We start from the raw sequence: 27,412 nt of genomic DNA, 5'->3' as shown, positions 1-27,412 counted from the left end.
CATGATCTCAGGATCCTGGATCAAGCCTGGTGCCAGGCTCCCTGATCAGCGGAGAGTCTGCTTCTCCATCTGCTCCTCCCCCACCCCCCGCTCATATTTTCTCTTTTTCCCTCTCAAATAAATAAATAATCTTTCAAAATTAAAATAAATTAATTAATAAATAGGGTGGCACCTCGTTGGCTCAGTCAGTTAAGCATCTGACTTGATCTCAACTCAGGTCATGATCTCAGTGTTGTGAAGTCCAGCCCCACATTGAGCCCCACATCAGGCTCCACACTGGGCATGGAGGCTGCTTAAGATTCTCTCTCTCCCTCTGCCCTTCCCCACTGCCCCCCTCTAAAAAAATAAATAAATAAATCATGCAACATTAATATTTGCGCTGTATCATTTCACCATTTACTTAAATTTGCACAATATAGTATCTTATTATACAAGAAAATATTTCAAGCATGTAAGGATTTGAATATTTTCTCTTTTTTAAATCTGTATTTTGTAAAATTTTTATAATGGCCATACATTACTTTGAGGTAAGAAGAAAGTAAATATTTTTAAAACATTAAGGGAAAAAAAGGCTAAGAAAAACTCAACTGGAAATATTACTTGATAACATCTCAATATAATCGCCTCTTAGTAAATATAAATAAAGTTGAGCCTAAAACTTCAATTAACCAGAATAATTGTGATAATTAAGGACTGGAACATTCTAAAGGTACAGTATAATATTTTTCTTAGTTATATGTAAATAAACACCACTTTTGGTTCCTGCCTTCCACCTCTCTTCCTAATTCTTCCCTTTTCTATTTCTTTCTCCCAAGAATGCAGCATAATTTATCAAGAGTTTCCAATTTGCCATATGCAAGGCTTGTAGAACACTGGGCCTAAGGAAATCTTAAAGGGCTTTTATTCTGGTAGGAAAAATTCATGTCAGTGTTTACTACAAAAGAAGGAAATTTCCTTAAAGAATATGGCAAATATTGTAGGTTGGCTCATGCAATACTTATTCAAATTTCCTTTCTTTTCCTTCTGCTAGAGAGACAAGAGAGATACAAACCCACCTTTCTAGAGGCCCCTGCAACTAAAAGTACCCTTGTGACACATTTATGACCAATGAGAAGTAAGTGAGTGTCTCCTGGGAATTTCTTGGAGATATTACCACTATCTGCTGGCTCCTGTCTAGAATGCGAACAATGGTTGGAGTGGCAGCAGCCATCTTGGAACCTAAGAGAAAAAGTAAAAGAATGACAGAGCCTTTGGCTCTCACATCCTCATACCACTGATCTAAAACACAACATCACATACCTCCAAAAAGAAGTCTTTATTTAAAAAAAAAAAAATTTTTTTTTAATTTATTCAACAGAGATATCACAAGTAGGCAGAGAGGCAGGCAGAGACAGAGGGGGAAGCAGGCTCCCTGCTGAGCAGAGAGCTCACGGGGCTCGATCCCAGGACTCTGAAATCATGACCCGAGCTGAAGGCAGAGGTTTAACGCACTGAGCCACCCAGGTGTCCCAGAAGTCTTTATATATTTATGCCTATTACGAGTCTATTTCTGCCACAGAAAAAGGCAAGTCCTAACGGGTCTGTAGCCCACTTCCTAAAGTAACTTAATGCCTTTAGCTAAATCTCTACTACCTTATGTTCCTAAATTAGCCACTTAATCCTGATACCACAATTTAGGAAAATACCAATCACCTCATGGTTCTAGAAAATTATAATTATTTAACGGGGGGGAAAAAAAAGGATCATATTAGGCTTCTTAGATCCAATGCTCCAGTTCATATATTATGCATTTGTAGAACAGAGAAATGTAAAAGAGGCAAATGAAATAAAATCACAAACCTAAGGAATTTTATAAATATTAATTGGTGGGAGAGTCAATAGTCTTCACATTGTACCAGACTTTTGTTGTCAACAAACCTGAGTCAAGCAACCAGCTTTGCCATAATAGAGGTTACTGAGTGTTTGAAACATGAAAAGGCCACTAATTCCTAACTTAGGGGGTTTTTCATCTAGTCCATGACCAAGAAAGTATCTGTACCTCCCAAAAAAGAAGAGTACAGGAGAGATTGAGCCAATGAAAAGGTAATGGGCAGAAGACAATCTTACCAAGATTACATTCCATAAAACAGAATTGGCAACATCTGCTCAATCTACTGTAGATAAACAGTGAACTATTTTCCATCTCATTAACTAAGAGGATGAGATATTAAATAAACCCCAGGGGCCTCATGCTTTGTTATCACATTTAAGGTTTGGCCCAGACTTGCTGCATTAGCTAATCCTTATAATGGTTCACAATCTAAAATCCTACACAATTTCTCTCTCTCCTTCTCTCACTCACACACACACACACACACAAATTCCCAAATGGCTTAAAACCAAAAGTTCCTGCTTACTCTGACTGTCTAATTACTAGTCACTTAGCTTAAATTATTAACCATGTCTTCAACTGTGATATATGATACCTGTAGGTCTCCAAACAGGATTCTAATAGAATTATCTAATTCTATTAAACTGCAAACAACTGCCCATTAAATATTTATTAGCCAGCTTGCATTCATTGAAGATAGATTGGAGTGTCAGTAAACCTCTGGGTTCCCTCCTCCCAGGTTTGTCACACCGAAGCCTCGGCCAAACCAGCTCATCAGAATCATGCCTATTGATCAACTGCCAATTACCTATTTAATCAAAATCAATAGGGAAAAAAAGCTTAGAAGAACTTACAAGGTATGGTATAGATTTTTTTTTAATACTTGGTTAAATAAGTAAATTGGTTAAAATCTAGCTAACTTGATTGTAAACATTTAAGGGTTATTTTACCATGGGGAAAATGGCTAGCAGTTAAATAATTAGATTTTCTTTTTCAGGCTGGTGAATTGTATTTTTAATAAAGGAGTTGAAGCACTGTCAATTTTAGCCACCCAGGAGAGATGCTTTTTGATGCCATGCTTTCAGGCGAAAATGTCTTCTTTCTTAAAGCCGTATGAAAGATAACCTGACACCTTTGGCAGACAGCACTCCTTCAGATGGTAAGCATGTGGGCAGTTTTAGACAATTAGATTATGCAAGATGGCAAGTGTTCATTCACTAAAAATGCAAGAACCATCTGGATTCTCCCAGAGGATCTGGAGAAAATGAACAAGGAAAGTCATTCCTCTAAACAAACCACTTTAACATGAATTGTTCAAAACCCAACCTGTAAATCAATTCTTAATAGCAAAAGGCCATCATAAAGAATAAGAAAGAAGGAGATGAATGTCATCTGACCCCTTTTCAACTAACTTCTGAATAGAGAAAGTCAAGCCAAAGAAAACAGGACTTGCTATAGCAAATAAGTAGTGGTATATATTTTTGCTTCCTGTTTGCTGTGATTAAGGATTTTTCAGACAACCGACTGTCCAGAAGCAAAATAATTAAGACAGACATGAAAATCAGCACTAGGAACCTCTAGTCATTAAAAACAAAGCAATGGGGAAAAAATAAATTGTGTTATATTCACACACTGGTATAAAGTATTGCAATGCAAATGGACAGACTATAGCAACATAGAAAACGGATTAATTTTGTAGACATCATGTTGAATGAAGAGCCAGACCAAAAAAAAAAAAAGAGGAACAGAGTCTGTATGATTAAATTTACATAAAATTCAAAAACAGGCAACATTAAGCTATGTTTTAAGTAGAATAATAGTTATATTTTGCAGTAGGGAAAGGGGGAGTGATTAGGAAAAATTTTGGAGTGCTTTCTATACTTGATCTACAAGCTAGTTACAGAAATCTAGTCCCTTGGGGAAAATGTTTGCACTTTTCTTAATGTATGTTATTCTTCAACAAAAAGTTTACTTTTGTAAAGTAAAGCAACAGGATAATTTATTTGTATGTCCTTAGGCAAGTCACTTATCTCTGAACCTCCAAGTTTCCGTCACGAGTAAAATAAGAAGTTGGACAAGATAGTCTTCAGATTTCTTTAGATTGCAAAAATGCTTTGATACTACAAAAGATCACTTGTCTCACAAGGACAAACTGGATTGATATATCTATACTGATATCAACCTCATTTTGGCAGTCAGACATATCCCTCCCCCTTTACCCAGTTCTTCAATCCTTACTTAAATAGTAAAAAGCAAGTTTTTTGGTAGCATATGTACATAGAGAATCCTCCCTCCAGATAAGTAGATTGATATATATAATGAGAGAGAATTTTTTTAATAAAATAAAGCCAAACAAAAAGGAGGGATAGGGAACCATCTCACTCTCAAAAACCCCCCTTGAGTTTCTTTCAGATTCTCATTCATAAAGAAATATTCAATCTTTGAGCTATTTTATCCCCAAAGAATCTATAGTTCTGAAATCATACAGGAATGGGCTTCATAGGAATGTAAACAAAACAAAACAAAACGGGGCACCTGGGTGGCTCAGTGGGTTAAGCCTCTGCCTTCGGCTCAGGTCATGATCCCAGGGTCCTGGGATCGAGCCCCACATCGGGCTTTCTGCTCTACAGGTAGCCTGCTTCCTCCTCTCTCTCTGCCTGCCTCTCTGCCTACTTGTGATCTCTGTCAGATAAATAAAGAAAAAATCTTTAAAAAAAAAAAAAACTGCCCTAAAATATGTCTTCAGCACAACTACCTAAGCACCCAATGCTCCCACCATTAGAGGATCTTCTTAGTTGATCAGCCCTTTACCTCACAGAGAACTGGCTTTTGAAGACATGAGGCATAGGAAAATAAGCTTTGTGCACATGGAAGAGAATGGTAGAGATCAAAAGCCTAGTGCATCTCTAGAAGAGGAGGCTGACATTTGGTACCAAGATGGCACCTGATGGTGCTCGCTTCGGCAGCACATATACTAAGATGGCACCTGATGACAAAATGACCAGCCCAGAACCAAAAATCAAGAAAACATTGTAAGGGAATGGGAGCCAGGTATCTTCCCACTACTCATTTTCCAACTAATACCAACTTATTTCTGATTCTCCTCATGTTTCTACACACACACACACACACACACACATCTTTGTGAATTTCACCACATAATAAGAAAATAAAATTCCACGAATGGCATCCTTTCCCTAAACGACCATAAGACAACCAGATGAACTGTTTTCTTTATAAACTATTAGTTATATATCGAAATCTATAGGAGGACAGCTCAAAACTGCCCTCCATTCACTGTAGAAACCAAAGCATAGATCTCTCTGCTTATGGAGCTCTATAAGGAAATACTGGAGATTCATTGGGGAATGAACAAATGTCACCAATTCACAACCCAAATAATGGGCAGAAAAAAAACCTTAACCTCTCATGTATGAAATATTACAACTCTTAAATTCCCTAGTAGTGTATCTCTTAAAAGGACAAAATAAAATACAAATCAAGAATTGTTCTTGGAGGAATATTCCTAGATCATGTTGTCAGGAAACAGATAATATGTCATTTCTCCTTAGCTCTCAGGGAGAATAGAAGTGTTTAGAGAATATGCAATGAGCAAGTTACCTGCTGCTGTCTTTTACAAATTTTAAACAGAGACCAAGAGCAGTTTGGTTGGTTTTTCTTAATAAGGCACATGCATCTCCAGAGAACACATCCTCACTAAGCAAAAGCTGCCTCTAAATGTCTTTTCATGCCTTCCCAGCTGGGACCAGGGTTTTGCTCTCTCCTTTAGAGGCAAAGGGCTCTGCTACACAACTGGGAAAAAGATAGGGCAGAATTACATTTTGAAGGCAGTAGTTTAGGTATCAGTCTACTTCTCCAAACTGTAAAAACATAAGCAATTGTACAAATACTACTTCATTTGTAAAAACAACAACAACAACAATAATCCACTGACCTCAGCCCAGGATACAAAGATGCTGCGGTAAAATGGGCTTTTCCACCCCTACAAGGAAGGGGTAGGTTAGGAGAAGAGACGAGAACACAAAGAAGGAAGTATGAAAGCAGAACCAGAGCTGTGACCACGGCCAGAACCATTCCATAACGAATTCAAAGCTGCCCAGATGCTGGGGCTCACCAAGAAGCCACTCCTGCAGCCATCCCTGAGGACTACTATGCCTGAGATTTCTAGTCTCCCAACTCACATCTATTTTGCTCTAAAAATACAAGTCTTTTCTGCATATATGAATGCCATGTTAAAGACCACATTTCTCCATAAAGTTAGAGATGGCACATAACCAGGTACCAGCCAATGGGAAATACAAATACAAGTGACTTGGCAACTTTCTGGTCACATCCTTTACAAAGAAGACGCATTAAATTCTACTATTCTTTCTTCCTGTTTGCTGGAAATCAGACATAGTGGAGGCACGTGCGAAAAATGGAAGATCTGCAGAAGGTGCTCAGAAGCTGCTGGGTCCCCACACCATGGATCCACTGTGTAAGTTCTTACACTCACTCAGCAGCCATACCAATGTCCTAAAATTCACAACCACCAATTGCTATTGATCAGTTCACCACCACTTTCGGTCCCATCGGAGTGATGATTATCTCTGCTTTCCAGAGGTTGCCCAGTGCCCCATCAAGCATGGATGATCCCCCATGGGGATCTGGCACAATGGCAATCCCACCCCATCGTTACTACCAAGAATGTTGGGTTAGCACAAACAGACAACTTGCAAGGTCATGGTAGTTTGAATCAAGAGCCCGTCCTAATCAAAGTGGGGCCACGATGAACCAGTTTCGAATCAGCAGTGGCTATAATATCTCTGATGACAGCTCAATAGCCTTTTTTCTCCAGCCAGGAAATTTGAGGGGTGAGCCTGAGCAGGGTCACCTAAATAGATTGCACCTGCCAAGACCGGGTGATGGAATAAATGAGTGCATGTGGAATGGAAATTAGGGGGCTAGACCTAAAATAAATTTAACAGATTGTCTCCTCTTTAAGGGCTCCTTTTAATCAGCTGATTTCATGAGACTTTGCTTTGCAGAGGAGATGTGACTCATGAGCTGCTTGCCAGAGACAGATGCTTGTGGGTTTTGTTGTTTTTTGGTTTTTGTTTTTTAAAATTCTATCAGACAGGGATCTGCAAGAAATTTGGATGAAGAGAAAGGCCAATGATAAATATGATTTGAATCAAAGCAGATTTGGGGGTAAGACATGCAAAATTTTTATAGACTCACAGTTCCTGAAACTATGTTCAAAGACATAAAAATAAAAGGTGAATCAGAGTTTTACAAATAAAGGACCTTAGAGATCACCTAGTTCAACTCTGTTTTCCCAAATAAAAACTTAACATAGTATATAACACACAGTTGGCAATCAAATATATTTTTTTCTTGTTGTTGAGTGAATGATTGCCTGACTAGAAAATAAGAGAAAAGAGTGATTCCTCCTAAATTACACAAGAAATATTCAGGTAAACTAAGATGTCTCAACCCCAAGCTCAACACATTTTCTATGCTGCTTTCTCTCATCATGTAGCATAGTCCTTCTCATTTTTTAAATAAACCCCAAATTTCATGCACACAACTTTCCTTTTCCTAGTGTCTCTGTCAATTAGGATGGTTTTAGCTGCAGGTAACAGAAAACTTAGCAAAAATAGTTTAAGCTAGAAGAGTATTTTGCTTTACAGAAACCAGAGGGGGGTTGTCCCAGGGTTGATTTTGATGGCTCCACATCATCAAGGACCTAAGAATGTTTCATATTTCCACTTTCTCATGCTCATGTCTTGCCTTTATTTGGGGTCCTATTTTCTCATGGTTGTCAAATAGTTGTAGCATTTCTTTTTATGTCTATGAAAACATCCAAGCAAAAAACAAGGGACACAGGTAAAAAATGTCTTTTCACACCACTCTATTAATAAAAAGAAAAGTTGTCTCTGGGGCACCTGGGTGGCTCAGTTGCTTAAGCATCTGCCTTCGGCTCAGTCATGATCCCAGGGTCCTAGGATCGAGCCCCACATCGGGCTCCCTGTTCAGTGAAGAACTTACTTCTCCCATTCCCTCTGTTGCTTGCCCTGCCTTGGTGTTCTCTCTCTCTCTCTCTGTCAAATAAATAAATAAAATCTCTAAAAAAAAGAAAGACAGAAAATTATTCTCCAAACCTTCAACATATTTCCCTTTACAACTCACTACCAGAAATGTGTCACACGCTCACCAATCACTGGCAGAAAAAAGTGAGGTAGAGATAACTGGCTTAGGCTAATCATGATTCACCTATGGGAGCTGGGCACATTCTATCCCAAACAAATGTATTCACAAGGAAGAGGAGGAAGAGGCTCTCCAAAGACTTCTATGAGATTCTGCTGCATCCACAGGTTGCCTTAGCAGGCCTACTCAAACCTAAGCCCGAAGGTATTATATCTCACCAATGTTAGATATAGGAGTATGAATTCAACTCAACAAAGACTGGTCAATCACTTTCTATTTACCAGTTTCCACACAGACCCTGCCATTAAAACAGCAAGGGGAACTGATACTTTTCTTACCCTCAGAGAGCCCACTGAACAATGGCAGAAGAAGACCACTAAGTAGGCTATTACAATCCAAAATATGATGTGTGTTCTTATGGGGAGAGTGCCCACACACATGGGATAATAAGGAAGCCATAACTAGCCCACATACGGATGGTCAGGGAAGGCTTCCAAGAGCAGGTGTCATCAACAGAATAAGTAGAAGCTAGCATGGAGATGTTATGGGACAAGCAGAGTGTGTTCCAGATAGAAGTTTCAGCATAAGCCAAGTGCAAGAGACAAGTGAGAATATGATGAATCTGAAAAAACAATTCAGTATGACTAAACCGCTGAACATAAGGCAGGGAGATCAACTGAGACTAAAGAGGTAAGAGCTGGTATTCGAATTAGCCTATTTCAAGTTTTTGCCAGTTTGATAAAGGATTTGCCATGACAGCCGTAGGTGGAGTCACATGTGTGAAAACAACGAAAAGGCAGCAAGCACAGAGGCGACCCCCAGAGGAAATGGATCACGACACTGCTACTTGGTGACTCGCAATTCCCTTTGCCGACTCTCCATCTATTGAGGCTATTACAGACCAGGCTTGAAAATAATGGACCAGTTCAGAGTGTCAACAGCTCCCCAGCAGAAGAACTAGTGTGGTAATGAGTGTGATTTGACAGCCCAAGGTCAGATATTTAACAATATTCCAGAGTTTAAGTATGATACACTGAGCGCTGTTTTAGCTCCTAACTTGAAAGGCTCACAGCTGCTAATATTTACAGAAATAGGAAGCAATTACAGTTCGCTGCCACAGGAGGAACTTAAATAATTTAAGACTCATAATGCCTCTGATTCTTTTCAAGCCATCTTTTCTCCAGAACCAGCTGCTTCTAGCTCTCAGAAAGCCCTCTGTTCAGAAGGCAGAATCGCCCTGATGCACAGCACTGCTTTTGCTCGCCCAGAAACCCAAGCACACAGCTTTTTGGCATCCACAACATTTCTCCCACATTTGTACTTCATCTCTGGAAAGGGCCCCTTTTCTCACCAGCAATGAAACCCCACAGCCATCTGCCCAGGCTAATCTGGGTAAACTGGCATGAGCAGAGAGAACCATAATGTAATTTCACAAATTAAACTAATTTATTTCAGTAGCCATTTTCATGACATGGATGTGGTAGGACAAGAATAGCGAAGAAAGGGGAATAGGGGTGGGGGGGGGGGGATTGATGGTGTTCAATGCCAAACAGAAGAAAATCAAATTTTAAGTGCCTAGAGTTAACATGTGAACTACCCCCAAGAGTCTGTTCTTATGATTCTCTTGTGAATTCAGCACTTTCCCCCAGGGGTCAACAAGCTGACGAGTGGGATAAGAAAATGTAGACAGTTATAAAATTTTTTTAGTTGAAGTTTAAATTTAAGAGCTTCTAATATCAGCCTATAGAACGATCTTTGCAAGAATTAGAGAACACGGAGGTATCTACTCTCATTATAAAGTTCTAAAATATGACCAAGAACATAACTGGTTAAGTTACCTCACCTGGGGATAAACACTTTTTATATGAAAAGTATTCTAGGATCTTTGGGTTCCACTATCTCACATTTATTGTCACAGCTTTTCTTGGGAGGACATCACACTAGAAGGGAAGGAATATGTTTTCTGGCACCCAATATATTAGCTCTTAAATTCCAGCGCTACCCATTTATGGCTCCCAACTCTGGCTGGTTATTCCATGTTTCTGTGCCTCAATTTCTGCATCTGCAACACAGAGATGATCTTGTAAATAAATTTTAATCAGGATTAAATTATGGTAAATGAAATAACTTGGACAAGAACCTAATAGTGTCTAGGCTATAGAAAGTATCCCATGAAGCCTGGCACTATCGCTTCTCTCCCAAGAATTGCTCTTCCATTTTTCTCATCAGGATAATATATATACCTTTCCAGTGTCTGTAGTGTTTGGGAGAAATTTTAATCAGTTGCTCCTGTCTGTTCTTTGAAAAATACTATAAAGAAACACTTTTTTTAATGTGTTGAATTGTGTTCCCCACAAAATTCGTGTGTAAAGTCTCCACCTCAGTACCTCACGATGTGACCTTACTTGGAAGTAGAGTTGTTGCAAATGTACTTAGTTAATATAAGGTCATTCCAGAGTAGGGTAGGCCCCTAACCAATACACCTGGTATCCCTGGTATCCTTCCTTTTTTTTTTTTTTTAAAAGATTTATTTGTTTATTTGAGGGGGGAAGGGGCAGAGGGAGAGAGAATCTTGAAGCAAACTCCCTGCTGAGCATGGACCCGCCTCACCTACCTCGGGGCTTGATCCCAGGACTCTGAGATCATGACCTGAGCTGAAATCAAGATGACACCCCATCCTGTGTCCTTAAAAAAGAGAACACCATGTGAAGAGACAAGAAGCCCCCCAAGGAGACTATCATGTGAAGAGACAGGCAGCCCCCCAAGGAGAACATCATGTGAAGATGTAAGCAGAGATCTCAGTGATGCAGCAAAAGCCAAGAAATGTGAAAGATTTCCAGCAAACTACCAGAAGTTAGGAGAATGGCATGGAATAGATCCTTCCTCATGGTGCTCAGAAGGAATCAGCCCTGCTTTGACCTCCGATTTCTAACCTCTAGAACTGTGAGATAATGAGTTTCTGTCATTTAAGCTGCCCAGTTGGTGGTATTTTTGTTACAACAGCCCTAGTACCAATACAGACCTACAGCTAACGTTATTTTCTGCTCAGTGTACACATTAATAGCTTTCACCACCACATTTTTTTATAGGTTGTCAATGGCTTTAGGTCTTTTTGGTAAACATTCAATTAGATACTGTGCAAATAACATGGCTGACTTGGACAATTCTGGCTGTCGAGAACACAGAGATCCTTAGAACATTGACCCCTTAGTCCTAAAGCACTTTGAATAAGAGGTTTCATTGGCTCTGTCTACCTATTTTTCTTTCCCCTAGATGTCAAGCTCCTTGTAAGCAGAAGCTGTGTCTCATTCACCTTCATATCCACAGCATAAAGATGTGCAAGAGGCATAACATTCACTGAACAACTTACTTTTTGCTAAGTACTAAAAAAAATACCAGAAACTGGTCTGAGTGCCTGCCATGTGCCAGACCACTTACGCAGGAAAGAAAGGCATCAATGTCCCATCTAATAAAAGAAGAAATATAGTTCAGAAAATTAAGTTTAGGGGCACCTGCATGGGCAGTCACTTAGCCTCCAACTCTAGGTTTTGGCTCAGGTTGTGATCTCAGGCTTATGAGACTAAGTCCTGTGTCAGGCTCTGCCCTGAGCAGAGACTCTGCAAAAGTTTCTCTGTCCCTCTCCTCCTCCTGGCCTTGTGCACTCTCTCTCTCTCTCTCTCTAAAATAAATAAGTAAGGGGTGCCTGGGTGGCTCAGTGGGTTAAAGCCTCTGCCTCCGGCTCAGGTCATGATCCCAGAGTCCTGGGATCGAGCACCGCATCAGGGTCTCCGCTCAGCAGGGAGACTGCCTCCTCCTCTCTCTCTGCCTGCCTCTCTGCCTACTTGTGATCTGTCTGTCAAATAAATAAAAATAAAATCTTTAAAATAAATAAGTAAATAAATTCTCAAAAAAGGAAAGAAAATTAAGATTAAAAAAATAGAAAAAATTAAAAATTAAGAGGAAAATAGCAAAACCTTTTTTTCTTTTTTATTGTATTTTGTAACATGATTTCAAAAAATCCAAAATATGAATCCAATGTATATGCTTTCTTGGAGCTGGACTCAGAGAAGGCAAGAAAGAATGAAAGTGTCATCTCCCCAATAAATTTATTGTTGTCATCTCCCCAATAAATTCCCATGAATAAGCCATACATTGTAAATAAAACACAGTGGTGACACAGTCCTGACCCCAAGCAAATGTAAAATCTAAAATATAGTCATTTCTTAGAAGAAAAGTCTAACCCAGAAAGACTCAATCCCCTTCTAAATTATTTAACACTTATTAATTGGTATCCTGTGAACTAAAATGCTAAGTTAAAGTCATGCCCTACTTTCTTTATGTCTTTAACATATTAAGTGTAGCAGATAACTATGCTAAAACCAAACAGCGGGATCAAATTCATATGTGTATGTAGATCAAATCCAGATAGATGATAGAAAGATAAATCAAATCTATATAAGAGGGCACGTATTGCATGGAGCACTGGGTGTGGTGCATAAACAATGAATTCTGGTACACTAAAAATAAATTTTAAAAAATCAAAAATTTAAAAATATAGTACTTACCATGAATTTTGAATTTTAAAAAATCTCCCCCTCCACGCCACCCCCCCACTGCGTGCCTCTCTGCCTACATGTGATCTCTCTTTCTGTCAAATAAATAAATAAAATCTTTTTCTAAAAATCTGAATACTTTCTCTCAAAACAGCAGTATTAAGGGAAAGCATTTTTCTCTCCCATTTTTGACAGGTTTCTGGCACAGATTTTTTCCCTTCTTTTTTAAAATTTGGTGTTCTGATATCTTCCCTATCAAGACAACAAACACACAACAAACATACTTGCTGTAAGAAATAAGAAGCAACCCTGAGTATCACGACTACATGTATCCCCACCCACTATTAATTTCCTGAGCCACAAAGATCCAACCCTTTCTGATAGCTTGGGACCAGTCTGGATTCATGAGTGCCTAATGGCTATGGTGTAAATATTCGTGTCCCCCCAAAATAAGTATGTTGGAGTCTGAACTCCCAAAGATGGTATTGGGAGGTGGAGCTTCCAGAGGGGCTTAAACCATAAGGTTGGAGAACGCATGAATAGGATCAATGCTTTATTAAATAGGCTCCAGAGAGATCCCTGACCCCTTCCATGATACGAGAACAGGAAGAAGACACTGGCGATAAACCAGGAAGCGGGGCTCTCACCAGAGTATGACCATGCTTGGGCTTGGATCTTGAACTTCTCAGCCTCCAGATCTTTAAAAAAATAACTTTCTGTTGTTTATAAGCTACCCAATCTGCATTACTTTGCGATAGCAGCCCAAATGAACTAAAACACTGACAAACCTTGACGAATGCTCTCTGAGTTTGACATTTCTTTTGCTCATTTCCCTGCCTATTAGTTGGTTTTTAATCTCTTCCAAGCTCCTCTTTTAAGGTATTATTCCATGAAGAGAGACAAAAGAACCAACACCACAGGATCCCACAGAAACCTTAAAAAGTCCCTCAATATCAGGCCCTTGAACTAAATCAATCACTTTGGCTCTTGCCTCCAGATTTCTAAATCTATTCTCAAGGAACTCAAAGAAAATCTCAACTTTGAACATTCATGGAGAATTGTTGCTTAATTGGCACCAAAATAGATGTTTAATGATTAACTACATGCCCTTCATAAAATACTCAATCACCGCATCACTTGGCACTCTCAGAAGGGATGGCAAAGCAAAACCAATTTTACGAACTCTCTTTCTCTATTGGAAAATACATGTAACCAATGAAATTCAATATTTATGCTGGATTCTTTTTCAAAGACATGAGCTTCTTGAGGAACCCATTATTTTTTATCCTAAACACCCATCACAAGGTTTAGCACACCACAGACTTCCAACAGATGTTGGCCAAGACTGATTGACAGAGAAGGTACTAAGATAAGACTAATGATGACATCACAGGTAAGCAAAAGTCATCACAAGTATATCTATTTGCATATCAATTCCCAAAGCTAATGGAAGTGTTTTTAATCCTTGCCTTGAATAATAAACTTTAAGAATATGAAAGGAGTGACTTTCCAAGACCAATTACTTCATACCAAGATGTAAGGACCTCAGCCATCACTGCAAAACACAAGCACGGTTTAATTTAAAGCGACAAGGAACTTAAAGCTTAACCATGTCAACTGAATAATTAACTTCTTTATTTGAAACATATAACATATTTGAATTATTTGCTAATCACTCAATCCTCTTGCATTTTAGAAGCTTTTGAGTTATGCCTGCATCATGAATAGTGCCTGTGCTTTTAAACTTTTCTAAATATGAAAAAAATTACACATGTACTAGTAAAGGGAGGAAAGACAAAGTCCTTGTGACCCAGATTATCTCCACAGCTCTCTGATACTTTTTATTTCGTATCTTTTTCATTCAAGATCATATACAACTTGGTTCAAAAATGAGAATCTAGGGGCGCCTGGGTGGCTCAGTGGGTTAAAGCCTCTGCCTTCAGCTCAGGTCATGATCCCAGGGTCCTGGGATCGAGCCCCGCATTGGGCTCTCTGCTCAGCAGGGAGCCTGCTTTCCCCTCTCTCTCTCTCTCCCTGCCTCTCTGTCTGCTTGTGATCTCTCTCTCTCTCTCTGTGTCAAATAAATAAACAAAATCTTAAAAAAAAAAAATGAGAATCTATATACTGTTTTATAGTTTTTCCCCCTTTGTCTTTTTTTAATGCCTATAGTTTTTAAAATCAGATTTAAATGTTAAGTGATTAGCTAGCAAACATATACTGACAATCACATACTACTTATTTTTCATACGGAAGGAACAAATGCATAATTTGTACATTTCAACACCCTAGTCAAGCTAAGACAATGTAAGTAGAGACCAGTCTCTGCTAGGAAATATATCAAAACCTAAAAGTCAGGTATTATACCAGAGCTCAAGAGACTGTCAACAAGAAATTTCTAATATAGACTGACTCTAGGTGGCTCTGATTAACCCAAACCTTTAGCTTACAAGATAAGGAAGAATCTCTATTACCGTATCAGCTCAACCAGTTGGGATGTTGACTATCTGACATCAGGGGTAAGAGTTGGGGGGAGGAATGAAAGAAAACACTACACATTCAGACAATGTTGTATATCACCAGCGGATTCCCAGACATACTACAGCATACAAGCCCATCAATTATATAAACTCCCAGCAAGTTCAAAGAAAACAATAAACAAAGAAAAGGTCATCGTATAACAGCAAAGCAAGTCAGGGAAAACAACCACCAGTGTCAGCCAATGCTTGCTCCAATCTAAGGCAGAAAATATCAGGAGAGGTGAAGACTGCTTACTGGCTTTAAATCTTCAGATGGTGCATTTCCTCTGATAGGTGCAATGCCTAGAAAGACAGTAATCAAAAGCAGTCACACAGTGGCCATTTCAACCATGGTTTTCCCTCCCCAGAATGGGTTGTCAATTCCTATAATGTGGGCTCAGAAGCCTGGAGTTTGTGTTATGGTCTACGAAACATTAGAATGGGCTCCTAAAATACACACTGAACCTAAATCTTGATTTACAAATTCTCCATGCAACCCTCTTTTAGGGTAAAGCAATTTGATCTAAACCTCAGATCCAGAATGAGTCTCTATCTCAGGTGACATGACCTGTCTGAAACTCAGGTAAATGATCAAGGCATTTGCAGATTTCAGTTCCAGGGACCAGTCTAACCTCTACATTAGAAGAGCTTTGACTAGAAGGCTTTAAAAGTTGAAGTTATCACATCTTATAATATTGAGATAAATAATGTATGCTATTAAAATGTTTTTAAGTTGAGGTTGTCAAACTGCTGCTACTAACATATTTTGAGGGTTTAACTCATATCCCTGAAACCTAGACTTTTCCTAATTTCCTGTGTATACCTTAGTGACAAAAAGTGATGGGATCATCTCATTCCCCTATTTAAAATCCTTCAGTGACACCAAGTCTAAACTTACCCTGTCCAAATAGGTCCTTCCTGATCTGGGAGACCCTCCCCAACAACCCTCAATATACAAGGCACATTCAGCCATTTGTTGCTACTTACAAATCCCCAATACATGCCCCCACTGTTTCTCACCTCTTTGACTTGGTATATGCTGTTCCCTTGGCTACGCAAAAACCTTCTGAAGTTCCAAATTTCCCTTTACCCCAATCTGACCTCTTCTGGGCAAACCCTTACTCAGCACTGCTTCAGTAAAACAGAACCACAAAATGGGGTTGGCCTTGAAGCTAGCCAACTTGGATTTGCATTCTCCTTCCTACTATCCAGTAGTCACTTAACTCTCTGTGCCTGAGATCCTCATCACCAAGATGTGAAAAGGAATAATGCCTAGAGATTTTGAGAGGTTTAAATGAAGTAAGACTTTAATCAGGTTGCTTTGAGAACATACTAAGTATTCAAAATTATTTGCAATTATCACCATTATCACTATCCTTTAAGACTCCCATTAAAGCTCTTTTTATTATTAATTTTTTTTTTGTAAAAACCCTTTGCCAAACACAACCTCTCCTCACAAACATATCGATTACTTGCTTTTTTTTGTTTCCACCCATGAAACTTGAACATACAGTAGTCTGCCCTTACCTGTGGGGGCTACATTCCAAGACCTCCAGTGGATGCCTGAAACCACAGATAGTACCAAACCATATATATATACTATGTTTTTTTCCAATACATACATAACTATGACAAAGTTTAATTTATAAGTTAGGCATAGTAAGAAGATTAACAATAATAACTAATAATAAAATAGGACAATTATAACAATATACTGTAATAAAAGTAATGTGAATATGGTGTCTCTCTCAAAGTACTTCTTTGTTCTGTACTCACCCTTCTTCTTGTTGTGATGATAGGAGATGATAAAATCCCGACATGATAAGACGAAGTACAGTGAATGACATAGGCATTGTGATGCAGTGTTCATCTATGACATGTCAGGAGAATCAACTGCTTCCAGACCGTGGCTGAGCACAGGGAACTAAAACCCTGTAAGCAAAACCACAGATGGGGCGCAGGAGGGGCACTACTTTACCTCTAATGTGGCTTTCATACTGGATCAAAAGTATGGGGTTTTTTGCCTATCTGTTCCCTCCCTGAAAGCGTCTCAGGAACAGGAACCACATCTCATTAATCTTGTATTCTCAGTGCCCAGCAGTGCCCGACACACAGGAGATAAGAAAATAAATATTAGCTGAATGAATCAATAATTGAATGAGGTCCTAAAAAACCAAGTGGAAACCAAATACTGATCAATCAAATCATGTTTAACTGCACTATGGAAATCTGATATTCAGAGAAATAAGAAAACTTCAAGAACCAGGTAAAATAATGGAAAGCACGCAGACTTAGCAGCCAGGCCTAGCTGAACCAGAATCACAATGGCTCTTCCTACAAGCTTTATGACACAGGAGAAGTTATTTAACCCCTGAGAGCCTCTGCTTCCTCATCTTGAAGAAAATAATATCAAGGGACACCTGGCTGGTTCACTCAGAAGAGTGTAAGACTCTTCATCTTGAGGTTGTGAGTTATTAATAAAGTTATTAAGGGGCAACTGGGTGGCTCAGTGGGTTAAGCCTCTGCCTTCAACTCAGGTCATGATCCCAGGGTCCTGGGATCGAGTCCCGCATCAGGCTCTCTGCTCAGCAGGGAGCCTACTTCACCTCTCTCTCTCTCTGCTTGCCTCTCTGCCCACTTGTGATCTCTCTCTGTCAAATAAATAAAATCTTTTTTTTAAAAAGAAGTTATTAATATCTACATTATTAGGTAAACATTAAACAAGAAGATATAAAGCAAAGTAGCAGGACCAATAAGCAAGCATTCATTCATTATTTCCCTTGGTCTTTTATGAAGAACTATTATTGTAAATATAATTATTACTCCATTAATCTTTGTGTTAAATGTTTATCTGCTAAAATGCATCACACAATGATACTATCATAGGAGTCAAGCTTTTGTTTTCTTGTTCTATATTATGTTCTTAAACACCTGGACATACATACTCACCAGGGGACCAAGTTCATGTATGCGTATACTATGCGTATACTATGTTCTTTGCTTCATGGCAATTGCTGTATTTGGTTTCTGCTCAAACCATTAATTTTAATCTCACAATTTAAAGGATAAATTAGTTATCATTATCTGAAGTTCTAGGAACACAGGCTTAGTTAGACACAGACCCAAGAGTCCTAATTAATATATTCTTTAACATTGCATTACAAATAAATTTGCCAGCTCCATATATCTAGGAAGATAGAGCTCCAAAAAGAGAAGATGGCGCTAAAGGAAATACACTAGACAAATCTCAACTCTTCTCATTAATTCAAGTAGGTCTGACCATGATGATATAAGCTTTCCAGTCATTCGGTTAAAAAAAAAAAAGTAGGGGCACCTGGGTGGCTCAGTGGGTTGAGTTTCTGCCTTTGGCTCAGGTTAGGATCCTGGGATCCAGCCCTCCATCAGGCTCTCTGCTCAGCAGGGAGCCTGCTTCCCCCTCCCTCTCTCGATCTGCCTGTCTCTCTGCCTGCTTGTGATTTCTGTCTGTCAAATAAATAAATAAAATTTAAAAAAAAAAAAGACTGATCATTTTTCCTTCTAATCAACCTAGAACATTTACATATAAATGTAAAGATCAGCAGATAATCCTATTTATTCCTATAGAAAGAGCATAAATTACTCATGAATTCCAACCAAGTGCATTTGGTGGGAAAGTTTAAAAAAAAAAAGAGAGAGAGGGTATGGTATGAAATAACAGAGTTTCTGATTTCACAAGTCCAGAGCAGCATTCCTAGTTTATCCCTAAGTATTCTCTTATCTTTCATTCTTGGCACAAGAACAAAGGGAGAAAGTAGAAAATGATATCAGTGTTACTATTCATGAGCAGAGAAATTGAATTAAAACCACCCCCAATCTTGAGACCTACTGGACAGACCTGAATCACATGTAGATATCAATCTTCTCTTTTAACCCCTGGAACCAAATTTTAATAGAACTGCGGGGGTAGCAGGTCGGGAGACCATTAAGTTGATAATGGACACAGAGTGTCCTCTACCTTGTGATGTCATGGAGCAGCATCCAATGTGTCCATCACAGATGCAGGTGTCATTAAAATTAGAAAACACACAATCCTCTATTAGCATCCCCAAAACTTAAAAATCCATGATTACTTAGAGTGAACAGCCTATCTTTATGACATTCCAGCTTATGAGGGCACAAAGAGACACACAGGCTAAGATCTGTGTTTGGCTCTTGGGAGGCACAAAAAGGAGGAAAAACAACTTGGCAGAAGTATCTAAAACTAACAGTAGTGTGGCTATTAACAAACACCCCCAAAATAGAACTTAGGTCCAAAGAAATGCAAATTTATTTAAAGCATAAGCCACAAAATAAAAAAGTTGGCATGTCAACACTATAGACTGAAATTTAATCAAACTGAAAAGAACAGTTGATCTGTCTTCAAGAGAAAGGGAGGGAGTAGTGTGTAATATCTTTAATATATGGATGGCTGGGTAGAGTAAATGACTGTCGCACAGAAGGTTTATCTGTAAACACTGCAGCGAGTCTGGGGTTTTTAAGCACAATAAATGGCTGGTTTCAATCAGCTGCTGCTAGCAGGAAATCCATGGCCCATAGGAGCAATTACCCATCTCTTGACTGAAGCACAGGGCAATTACAAGCTACCAAAGTACATTCACAGTACTGGAGCACTTGACTGTTCGGTGCTAATGGAACTGGGACAAGAAACAGTGGTGTGTGGCTACATGTCTCAGCTTTCAGCCCCTCGCCAACCCTTTCATACTTCCCTTATCTCACAACACGGCAGCTGAGACGGAGACTGTGGTCTGCAAAAGCAGTACCATCTATACCCAAAACACAGACATCAGGGTTTGCTCTGCCCTGTATCCCCTATAAGCCCCTCAATTCATTACACTCATCCTGCCTTTTCAAAATGCATCACACCTTCATCCATGGTTTTCTAGATGACGCCTTACCTGAGTCTCCTAGTCAGCATCTGGTGTTCATTACCGACTAGATCAGTTAGCCAAATTAGGACTTCTCATCTCAAGGAAGTAAAGAGGAACCTGTCAGGGAAATAAATGGGAAAATAATTACTCTTTTATTTTGCCGTGTAAAATACATCAACTAGGTATCCTTTAGAGAAGTAACCTCTGTAAGATTAGAGAAAGAAAAATAAAAAGTAGTCTATCAAGATACCTTTCAGTCTCATTAAATTTATTTCTAACAGGTAACATTTACCGAAGACTTAATGCGCCAAGCATTGTATCATGTGCTTTAAGTGCATTGTCACATTTAAGCCTCAAAGTAACCCAAGGTGAATACTATGATCACACTCTCTTACAGAATAAGACAATGGAGACTCAGTTTGAGTAATTTCCTCAAGACATCCTAGTTAAACACAATGTGGAATTAGGACCTGAACCTGGGCTGTAGTGGTCCAAATCTATCTCTTAAATAGCCTATCGTCCCACCCTTGATGCTGGGTGACTCTGGGAGAGAAGGCGAATAATTGTCAAAGCCATCCTATTATGCTCCCCAGATAGACATTAACAATGGATCCCAACATCTTTTCCCACTGAGTGCAGACAAGTCCACGGAATCTCTCTCATCACAGTATTTCAGAATGCCAACTCAGTTTGATGCCAACTCCATTTCAGAGTTTCCCAGCATAGCAGCCTTGTCACAGTGCTTGAACCATCAGTAGACATTCAATAAATTCAATAAATGTTAGATTTTAAGAGATCATTGCGTAAAAGGAATATAGATACTTCCTTTAGCCCCAAACAGAGCAGTATTTAACTTCAGGCTCCACCATTTACTAATTACATGATGTAAGCAACCTACCTAACACTGACTCTTACTTTCCTCAGAGTAAAATAAGGTCATACCAGCCCTCTTGCCAAGCTGAAGAAGGATAAAATGATCTCTGGAGTTGGGAAGTACTAATCCTCCAGGAATACCAGGCCTCTTAATAATCATCATAAGTGGGGCACCTGGGTGGCTCAGTGGGTTAAAGCCTCTGACTTCAGCTCAGGTCATGAGTCCAGTGATCCTGCAATCGAGGCCCCCATCAAATTCTCTGCTCAGTGGGGAGCTGCTTTCTCCTCTCTCTCTCCACCTGCCTCTCTGCCTATTTGTGATCTCTGTCAAATAAAAAATAAAATAAAATAATCATCATTACTTTTGCATAAAACTGCTGGAATCCCCAAAGACTGAAATACATAGGCCCAGGCTCCTCAGAAGGAAAAGTGGGATTACAAGGGGTAATCCTGAAAATGGGACTCAGGATGAAACAGACCCTATATCCCAGAAAGGACAGATAACATGAAATAACAAATTAAGAGAAGTAAAAAAGACAGATGCGGTCCTGAATTAATACAGAAAAGCAAAAAAGACCACACGATGGGAATAGGTGATGGGTTGCGATACCTATATTTTAACAGGACAAGAAACACAGAGGAAGAAACCTAAGGAAAATTATCAGTTTCTTTTTTTTTTTTTTTTTTAAGATTTTATTTATTTATTTAACAGACAGAGATCACAAGTAGGCAGAGAGGCAGGCAGAGAGAGAGGAGGAAGCAGGCTCCCTGCCGAGCAGAGAGCCCGATGCGGGACTCGATCCCAGGTCCCTGGGATCATGACCTGAGCCGAAGGCAGCGGCTTAACCCACTGAGCCACCCAGGCGCCCCGAAAATTATCAGTTTCTTGCTTCTATGTCTTGAACCCAGCTAGCAAAACTGAATCTTTGTCCTTGCCCATTGGGAAACTCTTAAGGAAACATAATAATATATAGCATAAATAATAATAAATAAATAACAGATAGCATAAACTGTGGCTTTAATTTTAAGATACCTCATCTTCCCCAGAATGTTGGTGACTGTGTCTTACTGGGAAATGGGATGTAGGCCCACCACATACTATAAGGAGCATGAAACACAATGCTTGACTCATAGCAATGCTCAATGCAATGTAATGTAATTCTCATCCTTGTTTTCCCTAAGAAAGAAGAAAACTTGGACTTCAGTTTGCTTCTCCAAATGTAGGTTCTTGTCTACATAGAAATGCACTGCTTCCACCCTGGCGCTCAATAGCGAAGTAGCCTCAAGGCAGGTGGAAAGAACAGTGCACCCGATAGTTTCCAAGAAGTACCTAGTACTGCAACAGAGGCTTGGTGTTCCCCTTCTCCCTCTTTTTTATTCATGTATTTTCTATTTTTTCTCAAACAATTAGAAAAGCAGAGAAGAAGCTCTATTAGACAAATCTTCATTCATCCAACAGGTCAAATCTGGACAGAAGGTAGCAGCACAGAGTTGCTTAATCTCATAAACTCTGCCAAGTGCAAGGCATAGTCCTCTTCTGGGCTTTAGCGAACGCAGAGATCCAAAGAAGCCAAAAACATCTATACAATTGAGTCATAAAAGAACTGGTGGACTACGCTTACCTTCACAGAACTCGTTTATGGGGAGAAATGACAGGTATATATAAAAAACAGACACTATAATGTAAGGAGCCTAAAAATATTAGGTTTACTGTGATGGTCAATACCTGTTTCTCTTTCATGTCCTCTTTTCCCTTTACTATCTTTCCTTTTCTCTAGTTTGTGATTCAAAACTTAAATGTGGGTGTTAGAAGGACATACCATCCTACTCTGCAGATACGAATTTTCACAAATGCCTACACTCCCCATCCCACCATTGATGGTCTTCCTTTGCTGAGATCACCTATTTCTACTCCCCATTAAGTTTATTTCATAAATCAGAAATGTTTCCTGCCAAAGAATCCAAAGACAGATTTTACAGAAATTTGAAGACATTCTTACTCCAACAAGATCTGGGATCTTTAAGACACAAAACTGCCAGAAAGGTATTCAACTATGGTATGACTTCACTTGAGTAATATTGAAAACAAAACAAATAAAAATGTGCTCTGGTGGATTTAAAAAGGTCAAATACCTATGATGACACTAGATATTTAACAGTGTAACAGTTAACCTTATTTTTATGAGGCTAGTTTTTTTCCCTTGGTTCACAGAGGCTCTCTTTATCATACCCTCACAAGGCAATGTGTTATGACATTCACTCTGGTCTCCTTTGCCTCCTGGCTTCCTACCCCTTCCCATTTTCTTCCAAAAAAGTAGCCACAAAATGAAGGGAAAATATCCAGCTTAAAGGGCAAAGATTTCTAGTAGAGGAAAAGGAGCGGGAAATGAATTATTTCAGACCAAAAGCAATTATATTTTGAAGGCAGAAGCAGACATCTTCTGGCACAACTGTCAAGATGTTACAAAAAGATTAAAAGAGAGGTTTTTTTGTCATTTAAAATCTGTTTCTGGTTCGCAAGAAAAGGGGGGTCTGCTGTTCAGTTTGTGATTTTTAATAAGATTTCTCAATAGCCTCCCTGCTTTTAAAAAAAAAAAAAAAAAAGCATAAGGGAGAAAGAAGCCAAAAATTGAAGGTAATGTAACAAATACAGCTATGACTTTGATGCAGTATCATTCATTTTCACCATTTTGGTGGATTTAGACAAGATTTTTGTGGGAGGTTATATCGTATACAACAACCTGTCAACAAAATATACTTATTGCAAAGACTTTACAGAATTTAGGCTTCTATTGGGGTTAAAGTAGAAACATCAGATTAATTGCTTTCAAAACTCAGGGAGCTACTGCTCAAGGAGGCAAAGGACGGTATTTTCCACTGCTAACGGAGTGCAAATCTTTCCCTAAGCTTCAAATGTCTGCTCTTATCTTGTCCCTATTCTTCAGGGTATGGGCTCGCTCAATTCTCCATTAAGCAGTGCTTATCAAGTTCCTGCTTGAGCGACACAAGAGATTATGTTGAAGCCCTAACTAAAGTTATTCAGACAAAGGGGTCATGATTTCTAATATATCCTCTACCTTGTTCCCCACCTTTATGACATGGAAGCTGTGTTGGAACTTGTTCACAATCCAAATTCTCACCACGGCAGCTGAGCAATCACCAGTTTTCTTCCATCTCTCACATTCCCTCCATCTGCAATTCATTCTTCATCTCTTTCCATTGTTGGAGTTCAACATACTCATTTCATAGTCTTCTCTTCTGGACTTCATCTCTTCCTCCCTCCTGTACGACCATTTCTGTTGGTGAGCATGGTGGCTCATAGCTCTGGCCTTCACACACTCATAAAGTAAGGGGTACTGCAGGTGGAAGACAGGTTCATGGCTTCATTTTCTCTCATTCTGCCTTCAGTTTGCAAGGATTCCTTTCTTGCTCAACACATATATAGGATAGGGCTAGAAGCTGTGGGAAGCCACATCAAGTACTTGAGGTGATCCAACCCCTCAAATATTCTGCAATATTTGGGGGAAAAAAAAAGACAAAATAAGACTATTACTTGGAAAACAGAGGACAGTGTGTGATGCTAATCAATGAAGGTTAAATCACCTGCCAAATGGTATGATACATGTAATGAAATCTATAGGCTTTCAGGAATCAGGGGGAGGGAAAGGAGTGCCTCTACTCGGTCTAGTCCTTGCATTCATTTCTCATCATATGAACTTATTCAGATGTCAACCTGCTATGACAAATATAACTTTGAAAAGGAATAACTTCCTAACTCTCTTCCTCTGATTTATAACACTGGGGACCTTCTTCTATTTCCCCTTAAAACTTTCTTTTGAGCACTACCGTTGTATTTCATACAGAATCCATTTTAAATATATATCTCAGCTTCCCCTAAAATATTTGCAGACTCGAGAGTGCCTTAACTTCCTACTTTTCACTTTTAAAAAAATGTGGAAGTTAAACCTTCCAAGTTAGGTTAGCAAATTAAAATTTTTAACATGAAATTTTATCAGTATACTTTTTTTATTTTAATCCTTCCCAAATGGAAAAGCTAAAATCTGAAAGAGGTTATTTTTGGTTTGGGGGTTTTTGTTTTTGTTTTTTTAAGATTTTATTTGTTTATTTGACAGAGAGAGTACAAGTAGGCAGAGTGGTAGGCAGAGGGAGAAGGAGAAACAGGCTCCACACTGAGTAGGGAGCCTGACATGGGGCTCGATCCCAGGATCCTGGGATCATGACCTAAGCCGAAGGCAGATGCTCAACTGACTGAGCCACCCAGGCATTCCTGAAAGAGGCTATTTTTGAAGTGATGAAATACAGTGATGCTTCCAGGAATTTAGGATTCAAAAAATATTTACTTTCTCATTTAACTCAATTTATGCCTTTGTCCAGTCACCCTCACCAGATATTGATAGGGGAGGGGAGAGAAAATGAAACTTAAATGGGCATTTACTAATTGCTAGAATGTGTCTATTAAAAAGAAACTTTGTAGGGAAAGAGTTTGAAAGCACTGAGTAATTTCCCTATAATTTTAAAATATTTTACATTTTCTGATATCAGATTACAAAATACAATAAAACAAAGAAAAGGAAAAGGAAGACTGAGATGAGGAAGGGGAGGAACTTAAAAAGGAAAGGAAGGACACAATTGCTGGGCCCCAACGATGGGCCAGATACTCATCTAGGTCCTCGCTATACCTTGTCTTATGTAATCCTCATAATAAAACTCACGCACAGAGTTATTACAATCTATGTTGTGCAGATGAAACACTTGGGGATGAGGGAGGTTAAGTAACTTGGTCAAGACCACACAGCTAAAAGCATTGTTTAGATCTAACCTTAGATCTAAGACAGATTCTTGCTTGCTCTCCACTGCACTGTCCCTGCAGATGACCAGTCATTCTTCTGGGGGTCTTTCCAGAGTAGTCACACCCGACATATTTTGCAGACAATCTTCTAATGGAGAATTTGTAGGCTCAGCTAACCGGGAATGCAATGAACAGAGGGAAATGTATTTGACTTCGCCACCACGTCTCATTGCACATCCACAGGCAAAAGCCTAACTACCTGGAACAACCAGGAAAGTGAAAGCCTAACCCTACAAGGTGGATAGAGACCAGGAGGAAAAGCATAGGCTCATCAATCAATCTCCAATTCGGCACAAACCTATCAGATCCAGTAACCATGTGACAGACAGCATTCCCAGCAGAAGCCTGACCACAAAAACCAAACGGTCATAATTTCCCAGGGCAAACATACCTGCTCAGTTTGAGCAGTTTGAAAGGAAAGGTTGATAAAGGTACTAGCGAGAGAAAAAATGTGCTCAGAGTACTTTGTATTTGTCACTGTGCAGTTGGCATCGGGGTGACCTGCTATATTGAAATGGGACTGGATGGGGGGGTGCGGGGAGCTGCTGAAGAGAGGAGAATGCGGGGGATGAAAATGAGACAGACAACTCAGAATTTTTTCCTTTTGAATTTCAACCTGTTGGATAAAAACAATAGCAAATGAGGCACTGAATATGCATGAGGAAGGGAAGGTATTTTAAGTTTTTCAGGAGACAGCTCGCTGAACGGAATTGCTAATTATGTCTCACATTGCTCTGTCCAATTCAGTTAGCTTGATTATGGCTGAGTTGTCAACTCCCCTGCACTTGAGGTTCCACAGTTGCAGCCCATTCTGAGGCTTAATATAAAATTAGAAGTATCTTTTTCCCAAAAAAAAATGTTTTCCCTCACTGAAGAGCTAGCTTTACCCATTGTGACAACATAACCTTTCTCAACAAAAATAAAATTAAAACCACTGAGGGTTCAGATTCAAGGGTTTTTGGAGTTGGTGGAACATCGGGAATGGAATCGCAGCTGTGACAATTGCAAATTAAGATTGAACAATGAGCCAAATTAAAAGGGTGAGAAAGAGCAGAACACCATATGGAGTATCTCGTTGCTACCCCCACAGGATATCTTTGATTTCTTAGGATAGGGAGGATTTGCCAACTGAGGAACGGACTAAATAGAGCCCTGGAATCTCGCTTTTTCTTCTCCCTAGCCTACAGAGGCTACCTAAGTCAAGGGAGTTGAATTTCTGCTTTCCTTGACTTAGTTTTTTCACCTCTAAAATGGGACAGACCTCATTTGACAATGGTGCTCGTTCAAGAGAGAGATGATGGGCATGGGGGGGGTGGTCCTCGCTGGACAGGAAGATGGCTATCTAGGAAGTCAGGGCCTTGAGAGAATTCACCCTAAAAATAGAAAGAATGGGGCATGATAGACTTAATCAAATAAAATGCCATTAGATTAATTCAGTAATGTGTCCTGTGTCCTTCTTGGGGCCCCTCTAAAATAGTAGCCCAGAGGGGAAAGGAGCAGTGTTCCCACCTCACCCTAGAGAGCCACAGTGCTTTGGGGACACAAGGGTCCAATGCGTGCATGAAGGTATGCAGTAAGAGAAGGATGCAATGGCAACTGGGCCATGCTGAAAT

General features: G+C 39.4%; 1 long non-coding RNA gene across 5 annotated transcripts in view; it reads right to left on the bottom strand.

The window, feature by feature from the left end:
* The window catches only part of LOC131831875 (uncharacterized), a 71,548-nt gene extending 52,089 nt beyond the window's left edge, over nt 1-19,459 (bottom strand). For 4 of the 5 annotated variants that reach the window (XR_009353843.1, XR_009353846.1, XR_009353847.1 and 1 more), the window contains exons 1-3: nt 19,024-19,208; nt 16,926-17,081; nt 15,406-15,452 (exon numbers count right to left, since the gene is read on the bottom strand). This is a non-coding gene — a long non-coding RNA (uncharacterized LOC131831875). Of the gene's footprint in view, nt 1-15,405; nt 15,453-16,925; nt 17,082-19,023 lie in introns of all 5 variants that reach the window. The other variant, XR_009353845.1, reaches the window with a different exon arrangement.
* Nucleotides 19,460-27,412: the final 7,953 nt, after the last annotated feature.

The sequence above is a fragment of the Mustela lutreola genome, chromosome 5, assembly GCF_030435805.1.
Source record: "Mustela lutreola isolate mMusLut2 chromosome 5, mMusLut2.pri, whole genome shotgun sequence".
NCBI classification, from domain to species: Eukaryota; Metazoa; Chordata; class Mammalia; order Carnivora; family Mustelidae; genus Mustela; species Mustela lutreola.
The sequence above is the reverse complement of the archived record's forward strand: the minus strand, read 5'-3'. Positions and strand labels throughout refer to the sequence as shown.